Source organism: Seriola dumerili, unplaced genomic scaffold (assembly GCF_002260705.1).
Source record: "Seriola dumerili isolate Sdu_G_001 unplaced genomic scaffold, Sdu_1.0 BDQW01000002.1, whole genome shotgun sequence".
Taxonomy (NCBI): domain Eukaryota; kingdom Metazoa; phylum Chordata; class Actinopteri; order Carangiformes; family Carangidae; genus Seriola; species Seriola dumerili.
Genome location: NW_019174257.1, coordinates 9,530,661 through 9,543,027, shown reverse-complemented (window position 1 = coordinate 9,543,027; position 12,367 = coordinate 9,530,661).

Here is a 12,367-nt window from a genome sequence, read left to right as displayed (position 1 = left end):
CAATCATAATTATTATTTGTTATTATATTTATTATTATTATTATATGTTGTGTACAATTAACAATTTTGGCCAATTATTTCAAAGAATGTTTAAAGGATGGTTATTCATACAAGAGATTTTCTAGCATCTAATTTTTCTTAACATATTTAATTTTTCCCATTTTATTCCCCAGCCGTGAGTGACTAAATGATGTGTTGTTTTTACGAAACACTTTTATGATAACTATACGTTAACAAACTCGAAGTGAAGAAGCACACTAGAATACAAGTTAGGCTACAAACCTCAAGCACTTTGATTCATCACTTCAAAAACACTGAAGTATTGTAAGTACTGTTGAATATTATTCTTTCACTTTCTTTCATCGAAACACCTGCATGTCTGTTTTTTTAAGTTAACTTACAAAATTAATCTTGTTTTTTACACTGCTGGAAGGAAACGCTGAATAAAGTAAAAATGTTTGACTTTCTCAGTCGGCATTCTTCTTTTGGGTCCACTCAAAGAATCTGAAGTGAATCTGGTAGAGTAAAAAAAAAAAAAAAAAATAGTTTGCTTCATTTTCTGTGCTAGATACAAACCTCAGTGGCGTGCTGAAATGTATTCAGTTCCTTTCTCTCCCAGTCAAATGTAGTAGATTAAAACTAATCGTACGTGCTAACCATCTCTACAGCCCATTAACCAGGGACCGGAAAAAATGTGACCCAGTGACACTGGCAGCAATTGTGTTCCTCTGTGAGGAAAAGAAAATATCCTTGTGTGCAAAGCTCTGTTACCATGGATAATCTGTCTGTTGCCCCCTTAGTTTGAGCTATGCTGGACTGTTTTCCTGTACAATACAAATTCTTGTATTATGATGAGCTGTGCTTTTTAAAGGAGGGAACTGTCCCTTCTGTGGGGAGCCAGGGCAAAGGTGAGGATGGATGGATAGAGAGGAAGAAGAATCCCTCAACTGTTCTCTTCTCTACCATGGAAAAGCAATGGCAAAGCGCATAAAGGCATCATTTAGATCCCCTGTCTGATCTGTGTGTTCGTCCATGTTTTTTTTTTTTTTTTTTTAGTGGACGGCTGACCGGCTGTGTGGACAAAGCGGGAACATCAAGTATGCAGGAGTAAAGGACCGGCAACATTCTTCAGCTTTGGAAGATGGAAAGGAAGAGGAAGGGTTGAATGGACAGGAGGGAGGTGAAGGGAGGGGGTAGCACATTTGGGGATTTTTGTCAGAAATATGAAAGAGCATTTGTGCTGGGGGGCACAGAGTGCTCTGAGGGTTGACTGTGTTCTCCATGTATTTACAGGGCATGTATGAATTTTTGATTAATGAGTCTCAGGCTCAGGGGAAATGCAATAAGCAAGTGGCGGCTTTACAAAGCAAGCCGATCTCACACACACACACGCACACAAACAGACACATACACCGTGCCCTGCTGTTTAACAACTGCGTAAAGCGTCATTGACATTGCAGATTCCTGAAAATCTAATCTGCACCCGAGCAAATTCCTCACAAAGAGGGAGTCCATGAGAGTCATTCCTCTGTTCCATCCACAGATGGATGGATGGGGAGTGTGTGAGAGGGGGGTGGACATGAAGATACTGAGACGCCCGATAAAGATTTTATTTTGGTGTCCTCCAAAGGAGGAAATTGCCTGTGGGATGCTGCCTTTAGAGGGATCAACAGCAAAAAGGGATCAAGCAAGGCCTTCTAATATCTCAAGATCATACCCGTCTTTGGAATGAAGCCCTGGTTAGGTCTAGTCATATACCCCTCACTGGGGCAACAAGACCTTTGGGACATTATCTACAAACCAAAGTTGTGATCTGTGAGCAAACAGGTGAATCTTGATTCCAAGATAAATTTGGGTTGAGTTGTTCTCAAAATGAAATCTTCAAATCTGGAGGGTAATCAGATATTTTGAGTTATTTCATCAACACAGTCTTGACAAAAGTGTGAAAACACCAACACAATTGTCTTGGATATAATTACAACACAAGCAGAAACAATAGAGATAACACAGATGAATCAATATGATCTTATATTTTTACTATGAAATGAATTAATGACACATACAATGCAAGACAGTACTTCTTATTGCTTTAGCTTCCTTCCAGGCCTCTGGAAGCTAGACATACTCTCAGTACTGAGTGAGGTGTCATAAGTCTCCTGTGCACAATGTCAACATACAAAACAATTCTCTTTTCCATGACAATGTTATCAAATTTGTGTCATTTAGCTGTGCTGAAGAAGATGACTGTGATCCACCACAAAGTGTGGTTTCTATTCCCTCTCACCCTGTGGTTCTCAGGATCTCCTCCAGCCATTATCAGACCATGATGGATGACACTGAGAACATCCAAGGGAATTAGATTTAACAAAGAGGAAAAGACGCAGCGGGAAATGCAGTATGCAGTCTGTGTATGTGTGTGTGTGTAAATGCGTGTGTGAGGATCTTAAACGGTTAAAAAGTGATGTGTCTAGTCTTTTCCATTCATAAGTAGTGTGTAAATTTATATGGATGAGTGTGTAGTTTACACATGTACGGCTTGTGTGTAAGTCATTCTAAATCTTAGGTGTCACAGTGCCTCCCTGTCTTCACACCAGGTGCAGGGGTGCTAGATTTATACCCAGTAGCCCTTGCCCACCCTTGTGGAATGCCATGCATCTTCAAACAGGTACTTCACTTTGAAATCTCATCTCGCCGTGATATCTCTAGGCGGCTAAATATATCCGGCTCCCGGATCCCGCAGCCGTCGGAGCGTAAATAGAGCCTGCGCTGCATCAGACTGCATTCAGAGTCTCAAGTCTGTCCATGCAACTGTCCACTTGTCTCCACCCATCTCCTTCTACCCCCCTCACTGGAGCTCCAGGAGAAGTGCTGAGGCATTGCATGCCTCACACATCTCTTCTGGGCTGAAGCCAGACAGATGTCATAATGCTGTGATTAATCAGCACCACACGGGACAGGAGCTTTAAGGGTGCTCTACCATGTGAACATGACCTACAGTGCATACCAGGTCAAAGGTTCTTCAACTTTTTTCTCTTGAAGACTAACTGCAGACAAATATTTTTGCCATTATGCCATTATGCAACTGCTATTCTTATAATGTAGCTTGTGCTGGATGTGTTAGGAGTCCCCGGTGCAGGAATGTAGCACTGATGATGGCCTAATGTTTACAAATAAATATGACAGCAAGAAGTGTGTGATCTTGTGATCCATAGGACAAAAATGTGTATTTATTTCTTGATTCATATTAAGGGTAAAGTGGTCATATGGCTTTGTGGTTTTGCAAAATTATTAATGATGTCAACCTGATTATATTTAACACAACATAATTACTTTTTTTGGTTGTTGATGATGTAAATTTTAGTCTGCTGTAATGCAAATAAGAGATTTTGCTTACATTTGCCATATCACCATATCAACTTTGATATTAAAAATATTCTTATTATATTGTAAAATGGATTTCAACCATATTGCACAGATGTAACTGGAGTGTCTTTCACTAACAGTTTGTGGCTCCAGCCCCTTGTGAAACTGAATGAGATAAGAATGTTGGAAAATGAATCCATGGGTGGATGAACTTTGGACCCATGCAGCCAACAAAGGGATAATAGAAGGCACAAGGAATGGTTTACAAATCAAATGTTTGAATGTGACATAATCTTCTACTAGAACTGATCTACTAGAAGATGAGCAGCTACTGTCAGCAAGCAGGGGTCTGCTGTAGAGCATCTCCTGACTTCACTCAATCAATCACAATTAATTTTGACATAATTCCTTGAACTGACTCCTGTTTATGAGCAATGTTGGTGCCACTATTTGTATTGACATGACTTTTCTGTAGGACAAGGTCAGTGGACATGTTTTTAAAAATGAATTCCACTGCATTTTACTGCATTCCATAAAATCTTATTCATCTAATTTGAATTTAAATATTTAGATTTAATGTCTGGTAACCAAATAAATATACAATAAAGGGACAGGCGCATTCGCTTGCATCAAACTATTAACAAATCAAATAGTCATAAACCAAAACATTTAAATGGAACTTGACTTTGTGGCACAATAAATCAGAGAGTTCCTTGCTTTATTTTGCTTTCACAATGTCACAAAACTCATAAAAGGACAATAAGCTCCTATTCTGATGCGACTGGTTTGCATCGTACTCTTCCTCTCTCCCTACTGAGAGGCGTGTACCATGGCAGAGGCCCAAAGCAAAGCGCCTCACCTAGTGTTGGCTAACCTCACCCGGCTGTGACAACAAGAAGGGCACTGGAGTTAACATTTAGATAACGGATGTGTGTGCCGCTTTCGATTTCCATTCCTGGTGACAGGGAATCTTGGGAGCACATCACAAGTTGTGTTTTTGTGTGTATGTGTGTGTGTGTGTGTGTGTGTGTGTGTGTGTGTGTGTGTGTGTGTGTTGGGGGTAGGGGCACTCCTGTGTGTTTCCTGCATCTCAGGGGTGATGTGGAGGAACGCCGAAATTCCTCATTCTGCTGTCCTCTGAGGCATGGCCGGCCCTCTGTCAGCTTTTACTAACCAGATGCATCCGAAACAGGCACCGAGGCTGAAGGAAGGGGATATTGCCTGCTGTGTAGCTGTCGACTTGTTTCTTATTGCATGCCTGTGTTGAGCAGGGTGGCAAGTGTGTTGTGTGTATGTGTGAACGAGAGGTGGAGGTTAGGAGGGTGTCAGCCTGTCTATGTGTGCAAATGTGTGTGGCAAGACATGCTATGAATTTAGGAGTGTGGATCATCCACCACACACAAACTCCACCAGTCTCAGCTTTACCTGACTCTTGGATTGTAACTAACATCAGTCTCTGCCACGCTGTGGCCTGTAAGTTTTGTCAAGTTAGTATTCCCCAACACTTCTGCTTAATGACACTGAGTATGTGTGTGTGATTGTGAATGAGTGTATGTGACATAGTGAGATAAATCGAGAGAAAAAGTGACAGAAATCCAGAATTTTTCTTTTTTAGCTTTCTTCTCTTTTCTCTCACACTGTGTGCATATTTCAGTGTATGTCTGCTTGTGTTTGTGTGCCCGTGTCTATGTGTGGGTGTCTGTAAAAGATCTCCTCCATCCTGCAGATTTGTGTCTGTGTGTGATACTTTGCAATCTCATCTCCATCTAAAACTCCTGCAGGCCCTGTGCGCCATTATCATGCAGTTGCAATAAAACCCACAGTAATTAAAGGGGATCTGGCTGTAATTGCCTCAGTGAATCAACTTAATCAGCACCTGTGCTCACAGTCAACCTAATGGTGCAATCTAACCTTTTAATACCCCAGAAATTAGAATTGTAAAAAATTATACACCTGATAATCATTCTGTATTTTGAAACTCTTGAGTGGACAATGAGTGGACCATTGTCCAAGGCAAATATTAAAGCTGCAGTCTGCTGAGTGTGCATATGAGAGAGGGTGAGTGAAAGAGACAGAGAGAGAGAGAGAGAGAGAGAGAGAGAGAGCGAGAGAGAGAGAGGCAAAAATGTCAGTATGGGAACATGTCACAACTAAGTTTTTATATGCTGATAGTTGATGCTAAAAGTTGCACATAGGAAGCAGAAGTGAAAGGTTTTGCAAACGCTTTGTATATTAGTTTAGCTACTGATGAATCCCACAATACTGTGAGGACCCTGTCAAGCAGATCAATAACAGCAAAAAACAGATCAATAACAGCGAAATGTCAGAAACATAGCAATTCATGTAAAAAGGAATTGCTGTAAACAATGTATCTTCATGCTTGCAAAAATACATTTGCAATGAGATTTTGCACTGATTGACTCGCATCTGAACATTCATACATTCATCCATTCAAATATGCACCACTGACCAATTGTAAACCATTTTGACAGTAGTGATGATTGAGGGAGAGGAGAGAACTGGAGAGGCTGATGTGGAGGAAACTATAGTATGACATTAGCTGTGTCACACCATCTAATTTCAAGTGCCCCTCCTTGTCTTTGGCAAACATACAGGAATGAATTTCACTGTGCCATTTTTTGGATTGACCAGACACTGAAAACCATGAGAAGAACTTTTTCACAGCAGACATTTTGACTTTTCTTATAAAAAGCACAGGTGGGACCAATAACATTGATCGTAGCTGTCTTCCATTTAATTGTATGAGTAAACCATGACAACTTCTAGCATGCATAATAGCAAGGCCCAGGAACCAGAACAGCTACAATATCTGTAATGTGATCACTCATAATGTTATTAATTACACCTATGCTTTTTTTTTTAGCAATTTCATGGTAAAATACCTGCTATGAAAAATATCCAATGGGCTCTACCCTTTTCAGACAACTTTCTAAAATTGTTGGTTGTAATAAAAGCTGAAATGGCATTACACCGACCATAGCTTTACTGTGAGGTAGCTTAGTAGCTTATTTCCATAGAAGACCTTTTTGTGCACACTTTGGACTGCAGGGGCTCAGCAGGTATGAGGTTAAAACTGATCTATGGACTACAGTCTGTGTGGCACAACTTATAAAGATCTTGACCTAAATATAGTCTGTAGGAGAGGGTCTTTGCAATGGATTGCAAAGTAGGTGAGGTGTGTGTGTGTGTGTGTGTGTGTGTGTGTGTGTGTGTGTGTGTGTAGCCTGACAACTATGTAAAAGTGTCAGTAGTTTAAAGGAGCATGCACACAGATTATTTCTTTCTGTATTTAAACTCAGTAAGAGATAGAAGCGTATGAGAGAGGTGTTCTGCGACAAAACAGATTTCAAAGCACATAGTATACACTATTAAACAATACAATAACAACCACAAGAAAAAACACAGATAACGACACAGCTAAAATCATGAATAAATTAGCACGCCCATTACTCTCGCACTGCTGGTCCCACAGCCTCATTGAAATATAGGTCTTCTCAACACATATACCTAATATACTAAAAAAGAACATTTAAAATGATTCAGTGGCTTCTGTGAACACATTAATTTTCAGTACTAAAAATATATTTTTAAGCAGGTCTTGGTCCCTACTTTTTTCTTGTGTGGAATGCATAATGGATTCCTATGTAATCCATTATGGCTGCTGAGGGAGCGAGAGATAAAGAGTCTTCAGCAGCAGCCACCCGGGGTTGTTCTTCTTTAAATGAAGTTTTAATAAAGAACGACGGAAAGGCTGTACAAGGTCAATTATCAGACTTTGCCCATCCTCTGATACTGTTCTCTGATCCCGGTGCTTAGTTAACCATAATAGCTGTCAGTCATAGCCTGCTGATCTACACGTAAAAACGTCACACGCCCAGACGAAGGCTGAACCTATCTATCCAACACCTCTGTCAGTGTACGTTTACTGTTGACTATTTTTCGTCCTGACTGGCACATAAGGTCGCCACTGTCACAGACAGGCAAATCAGGAGAGCTGACTATGGTTGACGTTCATTTGTCAGTGCCCTCGTTGAGGAGGATATCTCTTTATGCATCAAGAATACGTTAAAAGTCACTGGGGGGAGAGGTGGAGATATTAATTTCATCTGTCCAGGTGCTCGCTCAGCGTTGAAAGTTGAAAGCCCCCCCAACCCATCTCAAAGAGTGAGGTGGATTTAATGTACAGAGTGCTTATGAATACACTTATGTATTCATTTGAGCAATAAACGCCGGGCTGGGTCCCACACAGAAAAACAAACTGCCTAGCTTCCGGCAGCCATTTTAATTAAATGCCATGGATTGTCAAATTTATCGATCCCCCCTCCCCTGACACAAGCCTGAAGGATGTCCTGTGCCATTTCCATATCTTTAGCGGGTTCTCCCGCTAATATGAGGTGAGGGATGGAAGGAGATGGAGGTCTGCTTGGCTAAATTGGGCCTGGCTCTCACAGCTTGGAGCAGAGGGAGGGAGCAGGGTGTAAATGGATGTAGATAGGCTAAAGGGGGGGTTGCACATGTCCTGAAGCGATAGCCTCAGAGCAGATCTGTGTACAGATGGGTGTCTGACAGGCCTACAGCTGTTCTCCTAATTGTTCATTAAGTGTTCTATTGATTCCCTTATTTCGAGTACATGTGTCTTTCAGCCTCTGCTCTCCATGTGAAGTGGCAGACACACATGCCACACACACATACAATCACACATACTCACACCCACACCTACACACGTCCTGGCTGGGCAGAGATGACAGGACCGGCTGATGCTGAAAATGCGAGCTGCCACTTCTAATCCAAGGCTTCTCTCTCTGCAGGGTCCGGCAGGGCCTGGAAAGCAACGCCGCGCTTGACGCACCAGGCTTTTATTTTCCAAACTTTTAGCATCAATCAATTAAAGTGCTGGCAGCAGCATGGAAAAATGTTTAATTCCTTGTTAAGCAGCAGCAGCCTCAGATTGCACCTGGCTGATAAGGGAGCTTGTGTGAGTCTATTAGATCCTGATACTCTTGCCTGATTACTCAGAGAGAATGCAAGCTTTATTTAGGCAGAAAATGATCAAGAATGATAGTCAGGAGATAGGAGAGGAGAGGAGTAAAAAGCTGAAGACAAGGGGTGAAACTCAACAGCACCATCATCTTGAAGCAGTTTTTTTATCAGTCTTGATCAACTGCTGTTGTGGATTATGGCATTCAGAGGGAGCTGCTCTCATCCTGATCCACATTTAATCTGCAAGCAGAACAGATAAAAACCATGCCAAGGCCCGTGCTCTGGCATAAATCCTCTTTATAAAAAATGGACTAAGATAAAAAGTTATTTAAATTCCCATAAGGAACTAAGAACTGTTAAAAGTGTAGCCTACTTTTGACAAAGTCACCCAGAGCTACAGTATCCACTTGATGTAATAAAAGAATCAAATACAAGGTGGAAAAATAAGACAAAACTTAATGTTATAGTAACAGAGTTTCCCTCTGTGTGGGCTATTAAGCGAGAGCATGCAGAGCACGTACAGAAGAAGCCAATTTATTTCAGTGCTTTTATGAATTTATAGAAAATGCAGCAAATAGAAAGGGTAGTATTATATGGACTGGTCAACGCTAAAGGGAGAAAAATCACCAGACAAACTCTAACCATTTCTCTTTTTTCTCCTTTGTCCTAAGCCTCACAATTTGGCTTTCAAATTGGACTTAGCGCTTCAGTGAGTCAAGTCATATACTCCCAGCCCGGGTGGTCGTCTCCATTTCTTGGGCGAGGAAATTCTGTCGACCCTCCTGCGTCGAGTGGAGTGATAATGTTCTCTGTAAAACACAATCAGTCACCTCCCTCCTTGCCTTTGTATAAGCCTCGAGGACCCCCAATCAATACTGGCTGGCTGGGTGACTTATCATCGCTGGCTGGCCGCAGAGCTGAACTGAGCTGAGCTGAGTGGGGCAGGGGACAGTGGGCTGCATCCTGATGCAGACGTGAGGTGAGGCCTGTTGGTGACTTGCCTGCCAGGCAGTGACCAATTTGTTATGAGCCAACATGGGGAAGGATGGGTGGTGTCTTAAGAGTCCACACATAGTCCTTATTTACACAATTTTAGCTCCAAGAGAATGCGTAAATAGTCAATCTAATGCAGGTTAAAAAAAAAAAAAATCATTGTGAAGTATTCATGTTTATGGAGTATTCATGTTTATGGAAACAAAACCTTCTCTTCCTGAAGTTTTTACAAATAGTCTAAAGCAAATGAACTCTGACGTATACAAAATTAACTCGACAATTTTAATAAGATTCTGGTTTGTATAAAAGTTGGGTAATAACTATTTCAAAGTACCATAAGCAAAGAGTGTGAAACTATTTTAAAGTCCACAAATTACAGTGTTATTACTGTAGGTGGTAATTCTGGGGGACTTATTATCTAATTATAATTATATAGATATTTAAGAGAGGCTTCAAAATTAATTATGGTCAGCCTACTTCTGAAATTCAACCAGATGTATCAAATAATTAAACAGTATTGTAAAATAGTTACAGAGAAACACAGTGAACCAAAACTTCTCATCTATTTGCTTTATATGCTCCGATCTAATGCTTGGCAACAAATTTGGTCCAATATTTTCCTAAAATGATGGTCCTTGGTGACAGTATTCAACCTAATCGAAAGTAATTTGTTACCATAAACACTTAACACTGCATTCATCTTTGCACATTGTCCCATTAGGTTCATAATTAGAAGCGCACAGAGGCAACGCCTCAGAAAAGCTGCTTGTAGCTACTGGTAGGAGACCAGCTGTAGAGATCAAGTTTGAGATACGCTTTGTTTCATCCAAGCAACCATACGCTGTCATTTTGTATGTTACTTTCTCCAGATTCAAGCCTGTCTGTTGACTAGCTCATTTCAAGCCCTCGCAGTGGCTGACTTGGCAATTTAATGTGCTTGAATGTGTCTTGAACAACCATTTATTTGTATAATGTTGATGAACTCACATTGTCTGCTGACATCTAGAGAGCTTTTCACAAACAGGAGAACTTTAATCTGGCTGCTACACAGCTCCCCTAACTGTTCCTGAAGGCCGTACAGGATGATGTGTGGTCCTGAAGAGTTGTCTCTTGGCCTTGCTTGCCTCTGCAGTTTTGAGACAATACTTTCAAGGCCTTTACTTAACACTCGCACTATTGTCTTACAGTTTTTATACGACGGCCATGGGCTACATGCTCGAGACACAATGGAAGTATAAGCTCACTGCTCAAATTTAGGTAAATCCAGACTCTGTTGTGTGTTGTGTAGTTGCAAACCATTTATTTTCACTCTGTGCATCAATCAAATTTCGTTGTGTTCATTTTCAGATAACTGCATTTATCAGCACTATTTTGGGGGAGATTTTTATTGGATGAATATTATTTGAATAAATTGTGTTTATCTTAAAACAGGGTTAATTATCTCATCACTAATTTGCTAGCATATGCAGGATTACCAGCTGTCTAAAGACTCACTCAAGGAAATCGTGTGAACCAGTTAATTGAAAAGAAAAAAAAAGTTAATAGGCCACCACAAAATATGCATTTGAATTCATTAAATTTTGCCAAGTATGCTAAGCACGTGTCGGAATCAATGATCCGCAAACGCCTGCCTACCTTTTTGTCTTTACCACACCGTGCATTATGATTTTAATAGGCAAAAATACTATTTAATCTATAATCTTTAGAGTGGTTTTGTGACTTCATGTCAGTACATATAAATTAATGAATAAATATTAAGTTGTACTCATCACTGGGGTGGCATCACAAGCAGTTGTAAGCTTGATGTTGAGAAATACACCACAGGACAAAACTACTTCATATAGGCTCAGGTAGACAGCCACAGCAATGTACCTTTAATGCTGAATACACTGGCGGACTGAAGATGAAGCAGCTGGAGTCATGTGTTTACTAACATTTCAGTTTGTATGGCCCATCTATTACAACAGTGAAAAAGGGGGTTGGAGGGATCCTGTTTGGAATTGTCTTTAACTTTGATGATGTTTGCAGCCAAGCAGGCCTGTTAATGGCCTCTAATTGGCTCAGTGAAGAGAACATGTTGACATTTGCTATGTGTTCACAGTCCAGGGCCTTGCTTTAGCCATTATGCTAATTCAACCATTATATATCTGGGGGTATTAATGGGACTGACACAAGTGATGTTACAGGTAAAGGGCTGTGAAATGGTCTGTAAACAGAGGGAATTGATTCCAAGGCTGAGGCGATTGTCACCAGCCAGCACTGAGCTGTACAGATACCCCCCCTCCTCCCTGTCTACCCCCACCCCACCCACCCCCTTGCCCAGCCCGTCAAATAGTCTCCGACAGCATTCAGCAGAGGCTGTCAGGGGCCATCAAAAAGGTACCCAAACACAGCGTGAAATGCCGTCTGCTTACAAAAATGAGACTAGATAAGGATCAATACAGTTTACCCCTCTTGCCCAACACCAGAGCACATCCATCCACCAACGCCGTCGCAGTCAAGCCCCAGAATCAGCTGCACCACAAGCCCTGATTCTCTGGCTAGCCAGCTCCCTGTCATACAGAGGCTTATTTTACAGAAGCATTGCTTTTGAAAGACTGTGGATGGGACTCAAAGCTGATTCACAGATTTTTTTTTTTTTTTTGTGTTTGCAGACAGGGCTGGCTTCTGTGGATGGACTTCTTTGACTAAGAAATGCCTATTTTGTTTTAAGTTAACTCAACAGCCTTCAGCCATACATAATGATGCATTATGGGATATCGACTGATTTAATTATAATAAACAATCAGGTGAGAAAATCATGTTGTCATAGCCTTATGTTGAGTAACATACAACAACATGCACAGTGGGGCATGACAATTACCAGCATTACATATACAGCAGTACTTACAAAGATCTAATACAAATTTGAATATGTTCCCAAACATTGTTATATATTGCTACTAGGGCTGTGACTGACATTCATTATCATTATTGTATTTTCATAATCAATTATCAAATAACCTGTTTA